Source organism: Lathyrus oleraceus, chromosome 5 (assembly GCF_024323335.1).
Source record: "Lathyrus oleraceus cultivar Zhongwan6 chromosome 5, CAAS_Psat_ZW6_1.0, whole genome shotgun sequence".
NCBI classification, from domain to species: domain Eukaryota; kingdom Viridiplantae; phylum Streptophyta; class Magnoliopsida; order Fabales; family Fabaceae; genus Lathyrus; species Lathyrus oleraceus.
The window spans coordinates 435,452,919-435,478,717 of NC_066583.1; the positions used below are offsets into that span (position 1 = coordinate 435,452,919).

Genomic DNA, 25,799 nt, shown 5'->3' on the forward strand with positions numbered 1-25,799 from the left:
TTCTAAGTGTCCTAAAAAAATGTCTCACTTTGACTAAGCATAACTTTCTCAATTCTAATCCAAATGGAGAAAACTTTATATCTATAGAAAGATTGGAACAAGAGGAACAACTTTCATGTTGGAGAAATTTTCAAATGGAGCTTTTATCTTTATGCAAAATGGGCTTAAAGTGAGTGCAACGATCATGAAAACTTGCCCTAAATGGAAAGTCAACCATTTCCAAATTAAGTAACTTTTCCAATTCCTGATTAAATGATGAATCCATGATCCAACCTTGATCAAATTTCACATGTAGGATCCCCTAGGCATGGATTTTGAGATTCCACTCTCAAAATGTCAGGAGTTGACTTTTCTGGCCCCACAATTGACCTTTCCCAAACTGTCTGATTCCCGATTCCATTGATCAATTGAAGCACTTCTAGCTCAAATAAAGAGCTGATATTTTGTATGTAGACCCTTGTGGAAATATGGAGGGCCATGGAAAAGAGCTTTACCCAAAGAATCAGAAATAAATTGATTTTATACCAAACCCTAGTTTTCGGGCAAAATGATCAGGAACTGATTGCACTGATTGCCAATGGATCTTTCTGAGATAATTGTGAATCTTCCTAAGCCAAGATGCCTCTCTAATCATGACATGGATGGGCTCCTATACTTCCAACCAAACATTGCCTGTTGCAGGTAGCCATGAAACCATAATTTCTTGATTAAATCCAGATGAACACTCAGATAGCTTTGAATCCTTCACTGATGAACTGAGGACCATAATAAGATACTTGGACCCCCCCTGAGACCCTTGACACTTGTATACTTAGAAAATAAAGTCCAACTCTCAATCTTTCTTTGTGTGGGCTCCTTCTGTTAAGGAGTGATCGATCAAAACCTGATCTCCATGTCACTAATGCAGTATGCAATGAGTATGACCTAATATGATGCTAATGAAGTGTAAAACATAATCCCATGCTTCCAGGAAAAATGAAGGGTAAATTTTGGGGTATTACATTTATTAACCCCCTAAATCCAATAGTATTGATAAAATTGAAGCTCAAATCAACCAAGATCAAGGCAAAACAGAAGATGAGTCAATACAAAGTCAATCAAATAGCTCAACATAATTTTATGCAATTAAATAATTTATTCCAATTTTTAAATGAATGAAAATGCATTTTTAAAGATGAAAAACCTCAAATCCCTTTAAATCACCAAAGAAAAGGCCAAGGGATTTATCATATGTCAAACAATGTCAAAGGACCTTTGCCTAATTTTTTTAGAATTTTTTTGAAAGTCATAAGTATTTAAAATCAATTAAAAACAAGTCAAAAATAATTTAATTCACTAAAAATATCAAATTCCATTCAAAAAATAATTTTAATTCAAAAAATGGAAGAGGAAATTATTTGAATTTTTTTGGCGAAAGTCCCATACTTTTTGGATTAAAATTGGATTTATAATGAATTAAATAAGAAAAGTATATTTAAAATATTAATTCATAAAATCACATTAATGAAAAACACAAGGGTCATCAGATCTCCCTCATTAATTGAAGTGACAGATCTGATGGCCACAGGCGTAACATCCATGGTACACCCTAGTCAACGCGTATGCAGCATTGGTAATCAGCATGAAAGGTCAAGATTAAAACATAGACCAAAGATCAGATGTCCTGGATTGATGCAGCGCACCACTCGAGCCCTAGCTCCGGTCACCCTCGCTGGACTTTCCAACAAAAATGCTCACAAAAATGAAAGATCCATACACTATTTTAAAGAGAAAAATGCCAGGAGTTCGAATTTGACCTCCATTTTCTCCAATTCCCACTATACAGAAAGATATGTGGAATTGAAAAATTAGTTATGCAAACTGAGTTGCTTCGATTTGGCCTCAAAATAACTCAATCTTGTTGCCTACATCGGTAGGACTTCAGCCAACTAAGAATTAACCAAAAAGATAGAGAAATGAGAGAGAATCAAAGAAAGAAAGTTTGAGCAATTCCACCTTCGATTTACAGTGATGAAGCTCGATCTCGATCCCAATCCTCTTGGCCTTGCTTCTTCTTGCTTGCAGGAGATGATTCAAATAAAAATGGTTGTGAACCCTTGAAGTTTTAGCTCAAAAGTAAAAGGTGAACTAAAACTCGATTTCAAAGAAATCTTCAAGGTTGTTCTATCAATGGAGGTTAGGGGATTTGCATATCAAAGCTTGGGCAAGGTCCTCCAATTCTGAGGCAACGGACATGTACTTATAGGCTTATGAATTCCTTTTGACACCATTTGAAAATTTGGCCAAAAATAGCAACTTGTGTGCATGGGTGCATGGCCATGGAATTAGGCCCAAACAATGATGCAACCCACTTCCAATTCATGTAAAAAAGTTGTTGAAGTCATAACATGGAATCATTCAAAAGGAATTATCATTTGAATGCAAAAGTTGCCAAAACAATCCAATCAAAGGAACCATGCGCAAGTCCCTCAATTTTGATCCAAAGGCAATGATCTTGGACTATTTGGAAAGCTAACATGAAGGGGAAGAACTATTATGTTGGAACTTTTTTCGTTTGAAGCTTGGATCATGATGAATGTTGGTATTGAAGTTGGAGGAACCAAACATACTTGAAAATTTTCGAAGTTAAAAGTCAAATGACCTCTTTTTACACCTTGAATAACTTTTTATATTAGCTTCAAATGACTTTAGTTCCTTCTAAAAAGTTGTAACTATTTCAATTATATTCAATTTGGTCACACATTTTACACCATTTGGATCTTACATGATGGAGTTAAGTATTTTAAAAGTTGAGGAAAAATGCATGTTTAATGGTAATGACCCAAAATGACCTATAATGTTTCCTCATGGAAAATGCCCTTGCAAGTGGAATTTGACCTTTCTAAAATAAGAAAAGTTGGATAAAACATATTGAAATGCACCATGAAACTTGTATCATCTTCATATCATGAAAATTGAGCAAGTTATGGTTCTTGGAAGTTGACCTTCTATCTAGGGCGTAAACAAAATGATCTATAATCTTTCACCATAAGAAATGACTTTAAAAGAAAAATTAGCTCTTGATGTCAACATGAAAGTTGTTTATAATGTCATAAAGAGTAATATTTCTCTTGGAATCATTTTCATATGACAAATATTGTAGGAGATATGGTCTAGGGAATCCTAGATTTGACTAGTTGACTTTTCTGGTCAACCTCCTTGAACCAACTTGCAAACTTGAAGTTCTTTTTCTCTTTGGGGATCATGGAGGATAATATATTCTTAAGATGCTGTTTAATTAAGTATCCCATAATATTTTTGACCAATTATTAAAGAAACTTGCTGAGGAAGTCACACAAGATATCCAAATGAATTAGGGCTTCCTTGACAAACAAGCTTTAAACTCTTGATAAATTCTTGATCAAAATGACAAGTAAAGAACATGGGGATCCATATATGATGCTTAGAACTCAATTATAACATTGCTTGCTTGGTACCTTGCATTGAGGGTCTCAAACCCTAGTTGTGAGCTTGATGAGACAAAGGTGGATACACACAATACCTACAAAGGAAACAAAGCTACACTAGACACATTTTTGGTATTTTAGTTAGTGAACAAATAAAAATAAAGTATGATACAATAAAATGTGCTTGGTAATCCCTCCTAATACGAACCCAATGAATGAGGGGTGAGGAGGATACCAAGGTGTGATCCCAATGCTAATGCCAAGTTGATGAGATGGCATGAGGGATCTTAGGGGAAAAATTGGGGTCTTACAATTGGCCCTATATAAGGATAATTATATCCGAGGATGTGAAGTTTAAAATCTTCGTATCAACTCGGTAGAATGGACTTAAATAACAACATAAAGAAACAGATTTTGGTCCCTAAGAGACCTCATGATGCATATGATATGAATGAAAAATAATCTTTATGGGGGATATATGCCACAAAGGAAAAGAATCCGGAAATGACTGAAAGTCCAAAAGAGCACGATGCATTCCATAAGGAAAACTCACCGGGGAGACAAAGACTCTGGGGGATAAAAAGCTATGTGTAGTCCAGGCTACGACTTAAAACGGTCGGAGACACGGGGGGATTTCCATAAATAAAACGATGGAAAGACTCAGACTGGGGAAAATAATTTACATGCATTGGAATAAAACCAACACAACAAGAAATGTCCACTAAGGAAAGGCGTAAATCAGAACGAAGCTGAAATACCCAAACACAAAAGGAAATTTCACAAAGAAATACGAATCCAGACTCAACTGGGGAAGAAAAACTTCAACACATGAGTAAAAGAGATATATTATTTACCACCGTTACTGGGTAGAAAGATTATACACTCGGGCAGACGTCCGTCCTTCACTGGTTAAGGTGAACATATCAAGGATGACTCGTTGAGAAAAAAATGAGGGACATTCATTACCGGTAACTGGGTAAGAACACCCTACTGGGAAAAATGAAGGAATAGGATTTACGACTATCTACGAGGATAGAAGACCAAAGGAAGAATATCTGTTACCGTTTAAGGTAAACCTACCAAGGATAGACTGTCAGGGAGAATATCTGTTATCGGTTAAGGTAAACATATCAAGGATAAACTTACAAAGAAATAGGGTTTACATCTGCCAGTTATTGGGCAGAAGACCAAAGAAAGAGAATATCAGTCACTAATTAAGATGAACATATCAAGGATAAACTCAGTAGGGGAAATGGGATTTACAACTACGGGTTACTGGGTAGAAGACCACAAAGAGAGTATCCGTCATTGGTTAAGGTGAACATATCAAAGATAAACTCGAAAGGAAGAATACCCGTCATCGGTTAAGATGAACATATCAAGGACATACTACCAAAAAGGAGGAAAACCACCAACTTCTAAAAGAAGAATATCCGTTGCCTTTTAAGGTAAACATATCAAGGATAAACTCGCAAAGAAATAGGATTTACAACTACCTATTACAGGGAAGAAGACCAAAAAGGAGAATATTTGTCACCGTAAAATGAACATATCAAGGATAAACTCAGCACAAATAATATCCATTACCAGTTAGGGTAAACATATCAAGGATAAACTTATTGGGGAAATGAAAACAAATCCGTTGGAGAAATTAATGAAGTAAATTACCTTTTACCGATTAGGGTAAATTAACACAAGTAAAATACTCATTGTCAAGAAGGATATTACCAGTTACTGGGTAATAAACTCTTAGGGACCAAAAGATCTATCTAGGCAAGAACTAGAAAGAAAAGGTCAAACAAGACTCAACCCAATAAGGATATAACTCAAGGGGAGTGGCTCCATCCTGATAATGAACTGGGGAGAAAGGAAAAATTATAATTATTCACAAGGAAATAACTCAATGAGGAAGAAGAAAGGATAAACTCTTTCTGCTAAAGGGACTGACACTCTACATTGAAGGAGGACAGACACACCAAATCTGCATGGGGGAATGATATCACCAAAGCAGGGGATCAGAAGAATATGTCAATGTGTAAAATGCACAATGAAATATCTGATGCTATGTTTATGCATGTTTATGCATGAATATGTATATCATTATGCTGATGACCGAGCACAAAGGATACACACAATGAAGATCCAATCATCACAACTAGATACTCAACTAATCTCAATAAGATAGGAACACCAACTGGAGAACCTGTTAGGGACGGGAAAAAAACATTGAGGATATAAATCCTATCTTCAGATATTTAATTCCCTTGGAAATGCACACAACCATGTACTCAAGTAAGGTTGGGAATATAACAATCCAAATCAAATGCTAAACTTTGGTTGGGGAAAGACATGGAGAACATGCATCCAACCAAAAACTGATAAAGACTCAACACTTAGAGGAAATGAAGAATATATATATATATATATATATATATATATATATATATATATATATATATATATATATATATATATATATATATATATATATATATATATATATATATATATATATACTTCAAAGCAATAAGTCACGCTGCAGGGAATTTTAGGTCAACACCATATCAAATGGGAGACAACCCTACAAGGGATAGATTCATCAATACTGCTCAGAATCAACACTACTTAAATAAGAAGATTTTTTCTCCAGAAGATGGAACTCCGTTGGGGATATACAATTGTTGGGGATACAATAATTAGTCATAGGATTTTTCTCTGAGATTGAGAAATGGACCAATCCAAAAATATCAATCAGACAGTTGGGGACCATGAGGGGAGGCACTGCCAAGGCTATGCAATCACCAAATAAAGGTGTTGGGGATCCGAAAACCAAATAAAGGCTTTACCGAAGATCCAAGATTTAATCACAGTAATGCATACTGAGGATGAATATTAGTGAAGGCCTCAGCTGAGGAGGGACAGTGAACTACAAAGAGAATAACACATCAACCAATACTAGGGATGAATGACATCTGCTTCACACGTCAAGACTCTCCGTTCTTTAGATTGCTGTTGACATTCCTTTTTGAATTCAAAATTCCTTAAGTTAAATGTCTTATTATTTCAGAAAAAAAATTATTCATTGATTTATTTTATTTCAAAAGTATCATTATAAACACACAATTTTATTAAATGGTAGTCCGCAAATGGAGGGACTCCATCAATCTTTTATAAAGTTTGAAAATGGTAATTTACATGGAAAAGGGCTACATTGAATACAATGACCATTACTCTCCCTACCAACTTTGAAATCCACTGTGCTTGTCTTCGGTTGAGAATGATGAATCATAACCAAATGACTGATGATATTGCTTCAACAATCAGATCTAGCCGGATGCAGTTACTTGCCATAATCCCTAATTTTGTTTATATTTCCCCAAGGAGGGGTACTCAATCTACTGGGATGATTTTTCTGTTTTTATGTCTCTAACTTTTGCCTGGATCACCCTTTCGGGTTTTCAATCCATCGAGACGCTCATTTTTTCCTAAGTCGGCCTTTTGAGTTTTAAACTTAGCGAGTTGTTCTTTTCCTTTTTAGGTGAAGTATTTCTTGACCACATCGGCATTCACAGGATGAGTGAATTATTCACCATCCATAGTTGAAGAAACAATGCACCACCTGAGAAGGCTCTCTTAACAACATATGGGCCTTCATAATTAGGAGTCCATTTGCCTTCATAATATCTTCTTAAGCATGAGGCCACCTTCTTGGAACACACGAGGCTTGACCTTCTTATCAAAAGCTTTTTTCATTCTCTACTAATATATCTGACCATGACACATGGCAATCAATATTTTCTCTTCAATCAAATTGAGTTGATCAAACCTGGTCTAAAACCATTCAACTTCGGTCAACTTGGCTTCCATTAATACACGCAAGGATGGGATCTCAACCTCTACGAGGAGCACAACTTCCATGCCATAAACAAGAGAGAAATGGGTTTCCCTTGTTGAAGTGCAAACGGATGTACAGTACCCATGCAAAGCAAATGGCAGCATCTCATGCCAATCTTTGTACGTCACAACCATTTTTTGGGTAATCTTCTTGATATTCTTATTCGCAGCTTCAAAAACCCCATTCATCTTGGGTCTGTAGGGGGAAGAGTTATGATGTGCAATCTTGAAGTCTTTGCAAAGATCTTCCACCATATTCTTATTCAAGTTCGATCCATTATCAGTAATGATCTTACTTGGCACACCATATCAGCATATAATATGATTCTTGATAAACCTTACAACAACTAGCTTGGTCACATTTGCATATGATGTCGCTTAAACCTACTTTGTGAAGTAATCAATAGCCACCAGAATGAAACGATGTCTGTTTAAAGCTTTGGGCTCAATCATGCCGATCATATCAATTCCCCACATGGAGAAGGGCCAAGGGGAGGAAATGACGTTCAACAATGTTGGAGGAACATGAATCTTATCTGCATAAATTTGACACTTGAGACATTTCTTCATAAACTTGCAACAGTCAGAATCCATTATCAGCTAATAGTAACCCGCTCTCAACATCTTCTTTGCCAAAGTATATCCGTTGGAATGGGTACCAAATGGACCTTCATGGACTTCTATCATCAATAGGTCGGGTTCGTGTCTATCCACATATCTGAGCAAAATTATATCGAAGTCTCTCTTATAAAGCAGATCACCATTCAGGTAGAAGTTTCCAACTAATCTTCTCAAAGTCTTCTTATCTTTCAAAGATGCCCCAGACGGGTAAATATGACTTTGGAGGAAACATTTGATATCATAATATCATGGGTTATCATCCTTGATTTCTTCAGCAGCAAACACATGAGTTGGCATATCAAGACGCATCACAGTCAAATTGGGAACTTCATTCCAAAACTTCACCATAATCATGGAAGTCAACGTTGCAAGAGCATCTACCATCCGGTTTTCATCTCGAGGGATATGATGAAATTCAACCTTTATAAAGAAAGTTGAGATCCTCTTCTCATAATCTCTATACGGTATCAAGCCGGGTTGATTCGTATCCCATTCTCCTTTGATCTGATTCATAACCAAAGATGAATCTCCATAAACGTTAAGATATTTGATTTTGAGGTTAATGGCTTCTTCGAGGCCCATAATGCAAGCTTCATACTCCGCCATATTATTTGTACATTTGAAGGTCAATCTAGATGTAAATAGAAAATGAGTGCCTTGAGGAGTAATAATTACTGCCCCAATGCCATAACCATACGAATTAACAACTCCATCAAACACCATTCCCAACGGGAACCAGGTTCTGGCCCTTCTTTAAGTAATGGTTCATCACAATCCTTCATCTTCAAATATAATATCTCTTCTTCAGGAAAATCATACTGCACTGATTGGTAATCATCAATAGGTTGGTGAGCCAAATGTTCAGCCAAGACACTACCTTTAATAACTTTTTGAGCTCAGTATTCAATATCATACTCAGATAACAACATCTTCCAACAGACAATTCTCCCAGTTAAAGCAGGCTTCTCAAACATGTACTTGATTGGATCCATTTTAGATATCAACCAAGTGGTATGATTTAACATATACTGGCGTAGACATTTAGCAGCCCATGTCAAAGCACAACATGTCTTCTCTAGCATAGAATACCGAAACTTATAGTCGGTGAACTTCTTACTGAGGTAGTAAATTGCATATTCTTTTTTACCGGATTCGTCTTGCTGACCAAGAACATAATGTAGTAATAAATTCATGACCATTAAGCTATGGATAAACTTAACGTCAATAAAACCAGGTCGCCACCGCGCTTTTATTGTTTCCAAAGGAAAAGGGAAAAGTACGAAAAAAACCCAAAGATAAGAAGTTTTCAAATCAAAACTAATAAAATGCCAGAGATTACAGCTAAGGGGGTTGGTTACACATAGGGAAGGTGTTATCACCCAAAGTGTCCTAGGTATTCCTAGGGAGCCCTTTTATGTGTGCATGTGTTTTAGTATATGAAATTCTGGTATCAGATATAAGATGTCGAAGATAATGTCACGACACTAATATCTGGTAATACACAATGGATTAACAAAAACAGAATGGTAAAGCAAATAACACAAGCAATTGTTAACCTAGTTCGGTGCAACTCACCTACGTCTAGGGGCTACCAAGCCAGGAAGGAAATTCACCAAAATAGAATTAGTTCAAAGACTCTCCGTACACTTCAACAAGTTACAATCTTTATCACCTAATCTCTACCCGTGCAACTTCTACCTAAGCACTCTTAGATATGAGAACCCACTCACTTCCCTACAATCACACACCAGTGATTTTAAACAACAATCCCTTGAGAAAAGAAAATACTTTTCAATTACACACTCTTGATTATACTTCACAGTTTTAATCAAGAAGACACACTCTTGATCTTGCTTCACAGCTTTGATCAAGAAGACACACTCTTGATCTTGCTTCACAACTTTGATCAAGAAGACACACACTCTTGCTTAACAGCTTTAGAGCGACAAATTACAACCACAAATCAGTCCAATTCAATCATCAATGGATGACTTGAATGACCTACAAGTCTTACGACTAAACAGACACAAACCTTAGCTCTCTCTCTATATATTTCACTCAGTCTTGGTTGTGTGTTCAAACAGGTTTTCTAAGTCCCTTTTTATAGAAGCTCTCAGCTGGGCTTGGACATCTTGAAAACCCTAAATCTATTTTCCAATCAAATCTTTTTATAACAGTTGTATAGATCTCCTTGGAAAATAAGTAAATCTGGTTGTAATCCATGATTGAATGCGCCAGCTAGCCATATCTTCAATCATCCAAAGATTTTCATTAATTGTGCAATCACAAAACACCAGACATTCATACTGAATGTTCTATGTACAGGATGTCATGACATCGGGTCTGACATCCTGGAAAAATCCTGCATAATCCAATAATTCCTTTTATAACTTCCAGTAGGTACAACCATATCAGATGCCATGACATTGTGTATGTCATCTGAAACAATCCTGCATGAACATGTCTTTCATTTAAGCTCCAGCAGGTACATCCAATATCAGAAGCCTTGTCATTGTATGTGGCATTCTGAAACAATCCTGCATGCACATGTTCTTGAACTCTAGTAGGTACATAGGATATCTCATGTTAAGACATCACACATAACATCTTGTGAACACTCTTTGTTTTACCAAAATTGCTGCCAACACTTAGAATCAATAGTATAAAATGATGTTTGCAATAAATAGAGTGAGGGGATGAGAAAAGAATTCATTATATTTTTGTGTTTGGCAAGACCTTTGGACTTGTGCCTACGTACCAACATAAAAATGAGGGATCAAAACCTCGTAGTTCGTGGTATCAATTTCAAAATGAGTGGATTACTTTTTAACAAAAAATTAAGTTTCAAAGAGGCACAAAAGGCCTAAAAGAGTTTGAATGAGTGTTAGTTATTTTTGTCTTTTGAAATTTTAAGTCTAATATGGTTAAATTCATTTACAAGTTTGATTTAAGAAAAGAGTTAAAAATGAAATGGCATAAGGCCAAAGTTTCTAATTTGTAATAAAGTCTAAATTTAGAAATCACAAGCAAAGAAGGTTTTTAAAAAGAGGGAGAGATTTGAAATTTAAGAAGTGGGAAGAGATGAAGAGACTAATCCTAAGCAAAAATTTAAAAGTTAAAAGTTGAAAAGATCTGACCAATGGGATGCAATCCAATAGACAAGAATGTCATATAGAAACCCACTTTTCCCTTTGGACTTTAGGATCAAGCAATATCAATACACAAGTAGCAAGATGAAGAGCAAGGCATCAAATAAAGATAGCCACATCCAAGCTAGCAACTTCATAATCTTCTTCATAATCTTCCCCATGTATCAGATGACATACTCCTTAAATGGCTCAGAATAAGGCATTAGACACAGGTTCAAAGTAACATTTGCATCAAGACCATGTAGCAGATAAACTCAAGTGGATCCCAATACTTGCATCAGATGAAAGCTCACTTCATAATGACTTTGTTTCAGAAATGTTGGCATTGGCCAAGTCCTTTTGCATAGGGAATGTTGCCTAATTCTAAGTCCAAGTCTCAGATCAAATCCAACAGTCCACACAAATAGTTTTTAGGGTTTTTGTGGTTTATTATGTACTTTAATGTCCTAAGACCACAAACACAAACAAAATACAAAACAAGTATATACAATCACAATATAATCACAATATATGGCTCAAGTGAGTAAAGTGAAAATGGCATTAAAATAAACAAGTTAAATGATATGTATAATGACAAATGATAAATGGCTTGAATTTGAAGTGCATAAAAGTAAATGGCTTGAAATTAAAAGTTAGTCAAATAGTTAGTGGATTAGAAGTTAGTGGAACTTTACTTTTCAATTGTTTAAGTCATTCTTTGGAGAAAACTCAACCATCTATTCACAAGCATGGATCCTTGAACCAAGACATCTTCCAAAGGAAGGAAAAAAGACCAAGTTTCCACACAATACCATGAAAGGGGGGAGACTTACAATCTCACTTACTAGAATGCTATGCCTTTTATGTCAAGATTTAACGCTATGTTAAGCAATCATAATTGGACTTATGTAAAAGTCACAACTATCTGAGGTCGGGCAAGAATTTTTTTGGTGTTAATGCATGTTAGAGATATGGTATAATGAACCATACTCCTAAAACATACCACACACAAAAATAAAATGATCAAAGGGTGGACCTAATCTCATCCATACTTATATTGGTTCATGAACCAATTAGCCTTAGGATATTGAGATGTCATTGGCCAATGAGAGGAGTGAGATAGAAAGGGATTGAAGATGAAGAGGGAGGGGAAAGGAGACAAACACAAATTGGTCATGGGAGGAATTTCATCAAATTAAAATCATTCATTCATTTTGGAAGATGAAATGTACATTTCATCAATCCCCTAAATCCAATGATTTTAATTCAACAAAAGTCAAATCAACCTTGACCAAGGCCCAAACACAATAGTCAAACTCCACAAGTCAATAAAAATGGCTCAACACAAATTATTTCAATTAAACAAATAAAAAAATCAATTAAAAATACATTAAGTTAAATTATATTTTATCAAAAACCTAAAACCTCTTCAAAACACCAAATAAATGGCCAAGAGATCTATCATAGGTCAAACAAGGTCAAAGGACCTTGGAGAAATTTTTTCACTATTTTAAAAAAGTCAGAAGTATTTTTAAACAATTTAAAATATGCATAAAAACAATTAAATCATGAAAAATATCAATATTAATCCTAAAATTAATTTCAATTCAGAAAATGAAAGAGGGAAATATTTGAATTTTTTTGGTGAAAGTCCCATATTTTTTGGATCAGTAATGAAATTAATATGAATTAATGAAAATAAAGCAATTAAAATGAAAATTCAGAAATTCAAAATACGTGGACCATCTGATCTCTCTCATTAATTGAGAGGCAAATCAGATGGTCTAAAACGCACATTCCATATGGTCTTTAGTCAACTGAGCATCACACGTGGTAATCACAAACAACGCTCAGCATTAAAACAATTTAAATGGATCCTGTGGTTGAGAAGCTTGCCAACACATCGCCGGAGCCAGAGCTCTGATCTTCTTCTCCGGTGGACCTCACCAGACTGGTCCACCTTCAACCATCATCAAAATGAAAAAGCAAGACATGGAGTTAAAGAAAAAATGCTCAGGAGCTCGAATCTGGCCTCAATTTTGTCTAACTCCAAGTATATGAGAAGATACAGGGAGTTGAATTTTGAGGATCATGAACTGAGTTGCTTCGATTTGACCTCCAAGCAACTCAATCTTGTTGCCTACATTGGTAGGACTTCAGACAACCAAAAATCAACAAGAATAATGGAGAAATAAGAGAGAATCGAAGAGTGGAAGTTTATGAAAATTTACCTTCGAGTTGATCCAATTTGACTTGATCTTGTTCTGGATTTGATTGCTTTCTCCTCCTCTTGCTTGCAGAAACCAAATGAACTAAAAATGGAAGTGAATTTCTGGAGTTTGAACTTCCAAACAGAAGGTGAAGTTCAAGCTCTATTTCAAGATAAATCTCAAAAAATTCTATGGCAGTGAGGGTTTGCAGAGGTCTAGCAAAGCTTGGGCAAGGTGTTGATAATGAATCTGAAGCCTTAAGCTTGTTAAAATAGGCAAAGTGTTTGATATTTGCACCACTTGAAAATTGGACAAAAATAGTAATTCACTTGTATGGGTGCATGGGCAACCATTTGAGCCTTAAGAGTGATGCAATCCACTTCCAGATCGTGTACAACGTCTGCTGAAATCATTGTGTGCAAGCATGCAAATGGAAATGATCATCTAAAGTTCAATCTTGCCAAAACACTTCCCATAATGAAGCCATGCGCAAGTTCATCAAATTTGGTCCAAATGAGACGATCTTGGAGGTTTTTGGAAAGGTGAGATCAAGGGAAACGACTTTCATGTTGAACACTTTTTCATTTGAAGCTTGGATAATGATGAATTTTGAGGTAGAAGTTTAGGAAATCAAACATATTTGAAAATTTTCTAAGTCCCAAGTCAAATGTTCACTTCTTCCACCTTGAATAACTTTTTCTATGGACTTCAAATGAGAAAAGTTCCTTCATAAAAGTTGTATCTATTTCAAACCTATTAAATTTGGTCACCAATTTTACCTCATTTGGATTTGGCATGAAGGATTTATGCATTTTAGAAGTTGAGGAAAATCACTTGTTCAATGGCATTGGTCCAAAATGACCTATAATGTTTCCTCTTGGCATATGCATTTTCAAGTTGAATTTGCACTTCCCACAAACATAAAAGTTTAAGTAGACATCTTGAATTTCATCATTAAATTTGAATGGATTTCATATCATAAAAATTGAGCAAGTTATGGTCTTGGGAAGTTGACCTTCAAGCTAGGGTTAGACAAAATGACCTATAATATTTCACCATAAAAGTGACTTTCCAAGCAAAATTAGCTCTAGAACTCAACATGAAAGTTGTTTGGAATGTCATTTAGAGTAACTGTTCTCTTGGAATCATTTTCATATGACAAAAATTGTAGGAGATAGGGTCTAGGGAACCCCAGTTTTGACTAGTTGACTTTCTCTGGTCAACCACCATGAACCAACTTGCTAGCTTGACATTCTCTTGACTTTTAGGACTCATGGAAGGTCATATATGAATAAGGTGATGTAATGTGAAGTATCCCTTGAAATATTTGATCAATTTTTGAGGAAACTTGTTGAAGAAGTCACACAAGATACCCAGATGAATTAGGGTTTCCAAGGCAAACCAACTCCAAACTCTTGATGATTTCTTGATCAAAATAACATGTGAAGATCATGGGGATCCATGTATGAAACTTAGAGCCAAAGTAAACCAATTCTTGATTGAGCTCCTTGCATTGAGGGTCTTAAACCCTAGATATGAGCTTGATAGAGCATAGATGAACATGCACACTACCTACAAAAGAGTTAAACTATACAATGACACATTTTTGGCATTTTGGTTAGTAAATAATGAAAAATGAAGTATGATACAATCAAATGTGCTTGGTGATCTCTCCCAATGCAAACCCAATGAATGAGGGGTAAATAGAATACCAAGGTGTGATCCCAATACTAATGCATATGATGAGAATATCATGACGGATCTTAGGGTCAAAATTAGGGTCTTACAGCTGCCCCTATTTAAGGACGTTCTAGATAAGGAGATGAAGGTTAAAATCTTCGTATCGACTCAGTATAATGGACTTAAATAATAACATATAGAAACAAATTTTGGTCCCTAAGAGACCTCATGATGCATATGATATGAAATGTTAAAAATAATCTCTGTGGGGAAAATGTTGCCACAAAGGAAAAAGAATCCGGAGAGACTGAAAGTCTGCAGGAGCATAATGCATTGCATAATGAAAACTCACTAGGGAGACAGAGACTCTAGGGGATAAAAGTTACGCGTAGGCCAGGCTACGACTTAAAACTGTTGGGGGGACACGAGGGATTCAGTGAAAATAAATCAGTGGAAAGTCTCAGTCGGGGAATAAAAGGGACATCTGCAAGGGAACGGGTATATCAGAACAAAGATGAAATACTCGACCCAAGCAGAAAACAACGATCTCACTGAGGAAATACTCACTCAAACTCAACTGGGGAAGAGATGATCTTTAACACAGGAGTAACAGAAATGTATTATCCACTACCGGTTACTGGGTACGGGGATAACAAGTTCTGACAGAGAGGACATCCATTATCGGTTAGGGTAAACATATCAAGGATGACTCACTGAGGGAAACAGGAGGTGTATTCATTACCAATTACTGGGTAAGAATAAACTATTAGGGAAAAGCCAAAATAGGGTTTACAACTACCGGTTACCGGGTAGAAGACTAAAGAAAGAGAATATCCATCACTGATTAAAGTGAGTATATCAAGGATAGACTCAAGAGGAAGAATATCCGTCATCAGTTAAGATGAACATATCAAGGATAAACTTCCAGAAAAAGCAGGAATTACATCTATCAATTACTGGATAGAATACCAAAAAGAGGATATCCGTCATCGGTTAGGATGAACATATCATGGATATACTTTGAGGGGAGAAATAAGAATTACATCCATCAGTTACTGGATAGAAAACCAAAAGAGAGAATATTCGCCGCCGGTTAAAGCGAACATATCAAGGATAGACTCCACAAGGGGAAATAGGATTTATAGCTATCGGTCACTGGGTAGAAGACCGCAAAAAGGAGGAAATTTGTCATTGGTTAAGATGAACATATCAAGGATTAACCCTCTAGGGAAGGAAATAAGGATTACAACTACCTTTTTACTGGGTAGAATACCAAAAAAGATAATATCCGTCACCGGTTAGGATGATCATATCAAGGATAGACTCAAAGAAGGGGAAGGAACTATTTATCATCGATTAAGATGAACATATCGAGGATAGACTTCCTGGGGAAACGTGAAAATGAATTCGCTGAGGAGAAAAGGGAAATATGTTACTTTTACCGGGTATCAGGCAAAATTAAAATACTCACAAATTGAGAATATTACCAGTTACTGGGTAATAGACTCTCAGGGGACCAACAACACCTATCTAGGTAGGAGCTAGAAAGGAAGGGTCAATCAAAGACTCAACCCGATGAGGATATAACTCAGGGGGAGTGGTTCCATCCAGATAATCAACTGGGGAGGAAGATGAAATAATCATCCACGAGGACATAACTCGGCGGGGAATGAGAAAGGTTAAATTCTTTCTACTTAAGGGGGTTGACACTCTATTATTGAAAGAGGACAGACACACAAAATCTGCGTGGGGGAAAGGATACCACCATAGCAGAGGATCAGAGAAATAATGAATCATATAATGCAAATAATGTAATAATGAAAATTTGTGGATGTATATGTATATGTATTTATGATGATTATGATGACAAAACGATCACAAATGATACAACTGTCGCTGGTTTGAATCACCAATACAACACTCGACCAATCTCAACAGGGAGAAACCAACTGGAGAAAGAGAGGTGAAAGAAGAACGCGAATCAAACATCTCAAAGGCTCGACCCTGGCTAGGGGAGAGAGAAAATCTACTGAGGATCTGCACCATCAACTCTGCGGGTAATTTTAGGTCAACACCATATCAAATGGCGAGACAACCTTGTAGAGGATCTAACAACTACTCTAGGATTAGTGCTGAATGAAATCTGTTGGAGACTTGAGGGGAAATAAGAACCTTGCTGGATTTAATGCAAACTACTGAGACAACGCGCCTACATTTGAAGGGAGGTAGTCACAAACTCAGCTGGGGAAATCACCAAAACTCGGCTGGAGATGCAGAAATGCTGTTGGGAATAAAACAGAGATCACGACAACTGTTTGGGGAAAACCAACAATGCTTCGCATTTTAGGGCTCACCTGTTCTTGGACCGTTGTTGATATTCCTTAAATGAAATCGATTGCTTTTAAAAAGTAATTGCTCTTATTATTTAAGAAAACATGATTTTGATTTAAAAATTAATTTCAAAATGATCATCATAAAAATTTAAATCTATTTGACTGAAAGATAAATAAGAGTAGAAATAATTGGATAAAAAGCTCAACTTTATTTAATAGAATGGTAGTTTGTAAATGACAAGACTCCATAGATCTTTACAAAATTTTAAAAATGGTAATTTACATGGAAAAGGGCTACATCGAATACAATGATCACTAATCCTTCTACCGACTTTAATATCCAGTGTGCTCTTGGCTTCGGTTGAAGATGAATCAGAAATAAAGGTTGTGCTCAAGAATGTCTTCAAGATTGAAGATCAACAATATGCAGTTACTTGCCATAATCTCTAATTTTTGCATAAATTTCCTCAAGGTGGGGTACTCAATTTATCGGGATTTTTTTTCTGTTTTATGTCTCAAACTTTTGCCTGTATCGCCCTTTCGGGTTTTCAATCCAACGAGACGCTCATTTTTGCCTAAGCCGCCCTTTCGGGTTTTCAACTTAGCGAGTTATTCTTTTTTTAGGCGAAGTATTTCTTGACTGCTTCGGCATTCACAGGACGCGTGAACTCTTCACCATCCATAGTTGTAAGAATCAAAGCACCGCATGAAAAGGCTCTCTTAATAACATACGAGCCTTCATAATTAGGAGTCCATTTTCCCCTAGAATCTGGTTTGAAAGATAAAATCTTCTTGAGCACAAGGTCACCTTCTCTGAACGCACGACGTCTGACCTTCTTGTCAAATGCTTTCTTCATTCCCTGTTGGTATAACTGACCATGACACATGGCAGTCAACCTCTTCTCTTCAATCAAATTCAGCTGATCATACCTGGTTTGATACCATTCAGTTTCTGTTAACTTGCTTCCATCAAGACACAGAATGATAGGATCCCGACCTATACTGGGAGCACAACTTCCATACCCTAAACAAGTGAGAAAAGGGTTTCCCCTGTTGAAGTGCGGATGGATGTACGATACTCATGCAAAGCAAATAAGAGCATCTCATGCCAATCCTTGTATGTTACAACCATCTTCTGAATGACCTTCTTAATATTCTTGTTTGCAGCTTCAACAACCCCATTCATCTTAGGTCTGTAGGGAGAAGAATTATGATGTGCAATCTTGAAGTCTTTGCAAAGAGCTTCCACCATGTTATTGTTCAAGTTAGATCCATTATCAATAATGATCTTACTCGACACACCATACCGGCATATAATCTGATTCTTGATAAACCTCACAACAACTTGCTTGGTTACATCTGCCTACGATACCGCTTAAACCCACTTTGTGAAGTAGTCAATATCCACCAAAATGAAACGATGTCCATTTGACGCTTTAAGCTCAACCATACCAATCATATAGATTCCCCACATGAAGAAGAGCCATGTGGAGGAAATGACGTTCAACAGTGTTGGAGGAACATGAATTTTATCTGCATAAATTTGACACTTGTAAGATTTCTTCACAAACTTGCAACAATCATATTCCATTGTCAGCCAATAGTAACCTGCTCTCAACATCTTCTTAGCCATAACATGTCCATTGGAATGAGTATCAAAGGATCCTTCATGCACTTCAGTCATCAATAAGTCTCCTTCGTGTCTATCCACGCATTTGAGCATAACCATATCGAAGTTTCTCTTGTAAAGCACATCACCATTCAAGTAGAAGTTGCCAGCTAATATTCTCAAAGTCTTCTTATCTTTCAAAGATGCCCCGGACGGGTAAATCTGACTTTGGAGAAAATATTTAATATCAAAATACCACGACTTTTCATCCTTGATCTCTTCAACAGCAAACACATGAGTTGGCCTATCAAGATGTATCAGAGTTAAATTGGGAACTTCATTCCAAAATTTCACGACAATCATTGAAGCCAACGTTGCAAGAGCATCTGCCATCCGGTTCTCATCTCGAGGGATGTGATGAAATTCAACCTTTGTAAAGAAAGTTGAAATCCTCCTCGCATAATCTCTATATGGTATCAAACCAGATTGATTTGTCTCCCATTCACCTTTGTTTTGATTCACAACCAAAACTGAATCTCCATAGACGTCTAAATACTTGATTCTGAGATCAATTGCCTTTTCAAGCCCCATAGTGCAAGCTTCATACTCAGCCATATTATTGTCGCATCTCGAAAAATACGATTCCCCGCGATGATCGCGGAAAAAAATTGTTCAAACAGAGTCGCCATCGAACTTTATTTATCCCAATGAAGGAATATGAAAATATTGATAAAACCTTTGAAAAATAGAATAATGGTCATCACAACCATATTCGGATTCGGGAGTCGATTACGCAAGGGGAATGTATTAGCACCCCTCACGCCCGTTGTACTCAACGAGAACCTTTTAGTTTAATTTGCGATTTGAATGTTAGTTAATGTTGTTTGTTTTCTTCGAGTGATAAAAATATTTAAAAGAGGTGGATGGAAACCTCAAAAGGGGGAAAAGGGAGGTTTTTTATTAATGTGCTCGCCAAGATCTCGCAATCTCGTGCCTGCGTATCCTTATGGTGCAATAAGTGTAGGTGTTTAATTGGCTGCATTATATGGTAAAACACTAGATGGTTACTAATGTCTTGACTGATGTCATGACATGTATGTGTGACTACATTGTAGTTACTGCAGGACTAGCTAACACAGGATTTATTGAATGTCAAACTGGATGCTGTGACATTCATACCTGTCAACAGATACTAAGGAATAGAACAGCAGGTGTTCTGTTAGAACTTAGTATTTATTTCCAGTCTGGTTATCAAGGAAAGACCAGACCTGGCATAAGGCCTACTGACTGAATGTCAAACTGGATGTTATGACATTCATCATTGACAGCAGCTACTGAACATTAGACAGAGTGGTGTTCTGTTATAATTCAACATGTAACTTAGTTTTGTTCTTCAAGAGAATAACAGAACTAACTTAAGGCCAAATGTGTAAATGTTAAGTTGGACACTTTGACATTTATTAATGTAAGCTGTTACTGTAGTATGGTCATTTTGATCATGCACAGGTCAGCAAATTGTACAATCTGTTTTCTGGAAAAACAGACTCAGCATATAGACCTTGATGTCAAGCTGAATGTCGTGACATTCATGCCTTACAGCATATGCTATATTGTAGGTTGTTCAGTTTTCTGTTTCAGCTTTTTCTCAGGCTATTCTTCAGGGATTCAACTACTGAGAGAAAATCCAGGAAATCAACAACCAAGCTACATTCAATGAACCTAACAAATAGCCTATTTGTTAGTAACCTAAATGTTGAATTTATGGGAACTCGCGTGACCTTAAATTCAGGAGAATACAGGTGCAAAAGCCGAGGATACTGCAATATAAAAGGAAGGCGTTCCTTCATTCAGTTTCAGGGATTTTGAGGCGTGAAGATTTTGTGTGTCCATCATACTTCACTGCTGTATTTTTGTGAGTCTTGTATTAGACATATCTTGTAAGCCAAGCCATTATCACGTTGATGATTGTTTTGGTATAGGGTGTTCATTGAGTTGTAAGTGTTGTGTCACTCAAAGCTTTTAAGCGTGAGTGCTGTGTATCTTGATTAAAGCTGTGAAGCACAATCAAGAGTTTTTGAAGTGTGACTTCAACTTGTCTTTAATAGTGTTTAAAGATAGTAATCACTGAGGTGATTGAGGGGGAGTGAGTAGGAACTCTGATCTTAGGTTAAGATTGAAATTGCATTGGGTAGGGATTAAGTGATAAGTTGTAAACGGGTGAGTTTAGCTTTGAATTGATACTACTAATAGTGGATTTCCTCCCTGGCTTGGTAGCCCCCAGATGTAGGTCATGTTGGACTGAACTGGGTAAACAATTACTTGTGTTATTTACTGCACTTACATTTAAGTTCTGCATAATTCCTGTCTGTGCAGAATTGGATGTCATAACAACCCGTGTGACATCTAAAGTCTGATAACTAGAATTTCAATAAGGAAATCAGAGCATTCGTAGTTTGGGGAACTACGGTTGGTTGGTGGCTTTTAATGAACAGCTGTTTAGATCGCATTCTAAAGGCTAAACGTTGGCTTGTCTACTCTCGACGGAGGCTTAAGCACTAGTTTGTTGTGCGCGTTAAAAAAGATTAAACAATGTTCTTTTTGAAAAGAGTTTTGCTCACACGGGGGTGACAAGTTGAATTGATGTGTTAGATATTTTTAAAAGAACGACAAAAGATTGAGCAATGTGGTGCACACCAATCGTTCAATTCTTTCGAAGAATAATAAGGCGAACACCTTCTACTCCCTTTTCTTTGAATTATTATTGAAAGCTTGTTTGCGGAAATTGAATATGCACGGTAGTGAGGCGTGCGCCTCCCACTTGCTTATTCTAGAAATAATGAGGCGTGCGCCACCTATTCCCTTATCCAAATTTATTTAATGTGTTTTAACCGAAAGTCGATAATTTGAGCAATATGGTGAGCGCCAATCATTCAATTATTCGAGAGATGGTGAGACGAACGCCTCCTATCTTTTTCGTCCAAAGTTTTATAAAAATAAAGTTTTTGAAATTATATTTGATTTGGGAAAATAATTTGAATTTATACGATTAAAGTTTTAATCGGATGACAAGAATTCGAGCAATATGGCGTACGCCAATCGTTCGAGTAATTGAGAAATAATGAAGTGGACGCTTTCTATATTCTTTTTCATCCCAAGTTTAAAATTAAATCTATTTTGAGTATTAAATTAATTTAGGAAGATGATTTGTGCCTTGCAAGCTTTTTAAGATTTTATTTGAATGACGAAAATCCAAGCAATATAGCGAATGCCCAATTATTCGAACAATCGAGAGATAGTGAAGTGGATGCTCACTATTCTCCTTTTCATCCAAGAATTAATTATTAAGACCAAGCTTTTAGAATTTAATTAGTTTGGAGAAGTGATTTTAATTTTATGGAGTTTTAGGGTTTTAATTTGAATGACAAAAATTCGGGCAATATGGCGAACACCAATTATCCGAATAATCGAGAGATACTGAAGCGGAAGCTTACTATTCTCCTTTTCGTCCAAAAATTAATTTAAAATAATTTTTTTAGAGAATATTAATTAAACACAGTGAATTAGGGTTAACATGTCTTGAGAAAGCCTATTTGGTATTGGACCGAGATTAACCTCATTTTAGGAAAGGAAATATTTACAAATATTAATACTTAATCTCCTATTTGATTAATTATAGTGTTCTAACAAAAAACATATAGGAATAAAAATAATAATTATAATGATAATCGAAATTAAGCTAATAAATATTTTTACCGTCGTTATTTTTTAATCATAGTTACCTCGACATTAAATTAAAGTATTTAAAAATAACACCTAAACCAAATGAGATGAATAAGGGTGTATTGGAAATAAAAGAGGTGAAGTCCCAAAATAGCAAACTACAGAAGCCCGAAGGAGACCTTAAAAAACCTCAAAGATTCAGAATGGGCCCTAAGGCCCAAACACTTCCCGCAATAATAACAAAAAAAAAGAAACAAAAAAAGAGTCAGCGTGGGCCCTAAGCCCAACCTCTCCCTAGCCCAACAAGAGCTGTAACCAGCGAACTAGACGAAGAAACCTAAGGGCAGCTTGTGCCATTTCGTCTTCTCAAAGCACCCACGTGGCAAGGCAAGGGAAAGTCATACAATGGAACATCAGAAAGGATCACATGACCCTTTTTGGATTCTCCACTGTTGGCCATTAAAACAACGTTAATGCCAATAAAGCTAAACTTTGAAAAGATAAACTGTACATGCTTTGTCCAACCCAGGTCTTATAAATCCAATAACCAAATTTAATGGACTTTATGGGGAATAAAAAAAACTCTACTTAAATCAACATATGCATTGTAACGGATCCTTCCTTCCACCTTAAACACACACCCTGAACTTTTAAGCTAAAAAAAATAAGAAAGCAAAAAGAAGAAAGAAGGCGATGAACCCCACTCTTCGGTGTTCACCCTTACGCAACCTTCGATTCACAAAAATTCAACTACCTAATTCCCAAAACAACATCGAATGCCAGCCTATCCTATTTCTAAATCCCGATCCGATTCCTCCGCACCCTATTCTCGCCGTAACGGATGTGAGGTTCAGGTAACCAAGGTATAAAAGCTTCTAATGCCACTTTTTATATCCACCACCAATAACCAAGAAATTGACAAATCAAAACAGAAGCAACAAATCTATGCAAATGCTATGACGTTTGAAACAAACAGAGAAGATGATTCGCACAACTATTGACGCATATCCATTGGCCGCGAGTATACCTGGTAAGTGATCCTCTTTGCTTTGTGTACTTCGAATCCTCTCCGTTTCTGTTCCTCTTTACCGATCTGGTGCGTGCCTTGGTTTAGTAATGGCTTAGCTTGGCTTACTCAGAGTTTTAGGGATAAACTCTGAGTCACCTTTTGTATTTTGAGCTTTGGGTATGGGTCGGTACGAGATTTCGGCAAGGTAACGATGCTTGGCGAAAGGATCCCCGCTTCAATGATCAAATGGTCTTTATATAGAGTCTTTGTACGAGGCTCTTCCGTCTTTATCTTTCATGATTTGGAAAATCTTGGATAGGATCAATCCGTTAGAGAGAATTTTTCCCTCAGATTTTTTTTGGGGACCGATCACAAACCTTTGATTTGTTTTTTTGTTTAGAGCCAATCTATTTTGTCTGTAGCATAATCCTCCAAAGATGTGGCTTATTTTTGTTGACTCCTTTATTAAGGTTTTACTGCAGTAAATGTGCGTTTGTTGTGGTAGAAGTTTGATTTTTTTACAGTTACATATATTTCAACTCTTAGTCTAAGTTATTTTGGCTTTTACTGATAAGATGACTTAACAGTTTATCCTGCATTAATGCAGTGATCCTTGCAGCTTAGGGATATGAGTACATAACGATTTGGTTGTCATTCGTTTGTGATGAAGGGTAGTCAATAGTAATTTTCTGGATTGTGTTGGTTGCTTGTTAATCGAACTTATTTGCTTTTGTAGGACCTTGGATGTGACACACTCTTGCGACAATCATACGACCTGAGGTGCCACAGTTGTTATAGTCTTGCCGTGGAGAACATTTTGTAGATATAGATATGAGTGTGGTCGAATCGTGCAATGTTTGATGTGCCAGATTTTTCCCCTCTACGCCTTGATGATAGAATTGGTGTGGGGATTTAGCATCTGAATGGCTGGATTTGTATCATGCCTCTTAGTTTTTGTTTAACACTTCAGGTAGTGATGATAGTTAATGAACCGTAGGTTTTGATGATTTGCAGGTCCAACCCTTCACAGGTTGTGGTAGCATCCTAAACTTTTCGAAATATCCTCTCCGTGATCGTTACGCTGCAGGTTTCTGTTTTACAACCGGCACAACTTGCTATGTTCAACCTTCGTCTTCATCGGGCCACTTTTGTTGGTAATGTGTAGCGACTTGAGTTATGTTATCGAGTCATTTGACCATGCTCAATCACGTATTTGCATCTCGATTTGTTGTGTGTTGATACTAATTTAAAATAAGAAACTCTCCAAACCAATTGTGATGTTATTAGGATTTATGGATTATCTTGTACATCATCAATTCTTGCTTGTAACAAACCAATATCCACGAGTAGTGCTATTAGATTTATGGATATAATTCCGTAATAAAACTTGCTAATGGTTTGGATCTAGTCTTGTAGGTTATGCATCTGCTAGTACTTTCACTTGGCCGGATAATCCCGTCAACTTGTCCACTCTTTAATCCATGATGCTTTTGCAATAGGATCCGTCATCCAGATTCTAGGAAGCTGCATTTCGGACATTGTACTTTTTGAGCAAAACCTTCTTCTCAACGTCGGTGAGCGTATGATATGGCTATACCAGCTAGTGCGTCGCGATGTTTACCGGAAGTCTACTTTCCTCTGGCAGCCTCAACACTGAGAACAAAGACTTTTATCAGGAGGATTGTTTTGCCAGCTTCTGTTATTATTGTCGTTATCTTGCAGTTTTGTAATGTAACTTGGTTTAATGGACTTTTGTAATATTCCTTTGGATAATTGAGACCTCTTTTTTCTTTTTCCTGCTGAAGTTTTAGCTAACCGAATCACACATAGGCCATAAGCAACGACCCTTGTGTCCATAACCATTTTTCGTGACAAAAAATGGAATAAAAGTCCCCCTGTAGAACACAACGAACCTTGGAACATCAAGTTCTTTTTAAATGCCATGGATAAATGGCTCAAACCTCTCCCTTTTTAAGAATTGGAGAATAACTTGTAGTTTGAGTATGGGTTAATGGTGGCTTTTGGAAAGTGAAATAAACATTTGGCCTTGACTAGGTGTATGATAATTTTGACCCTGGCTCGAACTAATCATATGAACATGGCTACTGCCCCAAGCTATAATCTTGAATGGACCACCAATCCCGTGACT

General features: G+C 36.5%; 2 long non-coding RNA genes across 2 annotated transcripts; one reads left to right on the plus strand and one right to left on the minus strand.

Moving 5' to 3' along the window:
- Positions 1-11,106: 11,106 nt before the first annotated feature.
- LOC127085285 (uncharacterized) lies at positions 11,107-24,229 on the minus strand. Its single transcript, XR_007789069.1, has 2 exons — positions 23,669-24,229; positions 11,107-11,556 (listed from the first exon to the last, which is right to left on the minus strand). It is a non-coding gene; the product is annotated as an uncharacterized LOC127085285 (long non-coding RNA).
- On the plus strand, positions 22,664-25,445 carry LOC127085283 (uncharacterized). Its single transcript, XR_007789067.1, has 3 exons — positions 22,664-23,671; positions 24,387-24,552; positions 24,665-25,445. It is a non-coding gene; the product is annotated as an uncharacterized LOC127085283 (long non-coding RNA).
- The last annotated feature ends 354 nt before the right edge of the window (positions 25,446-25,799 follow it).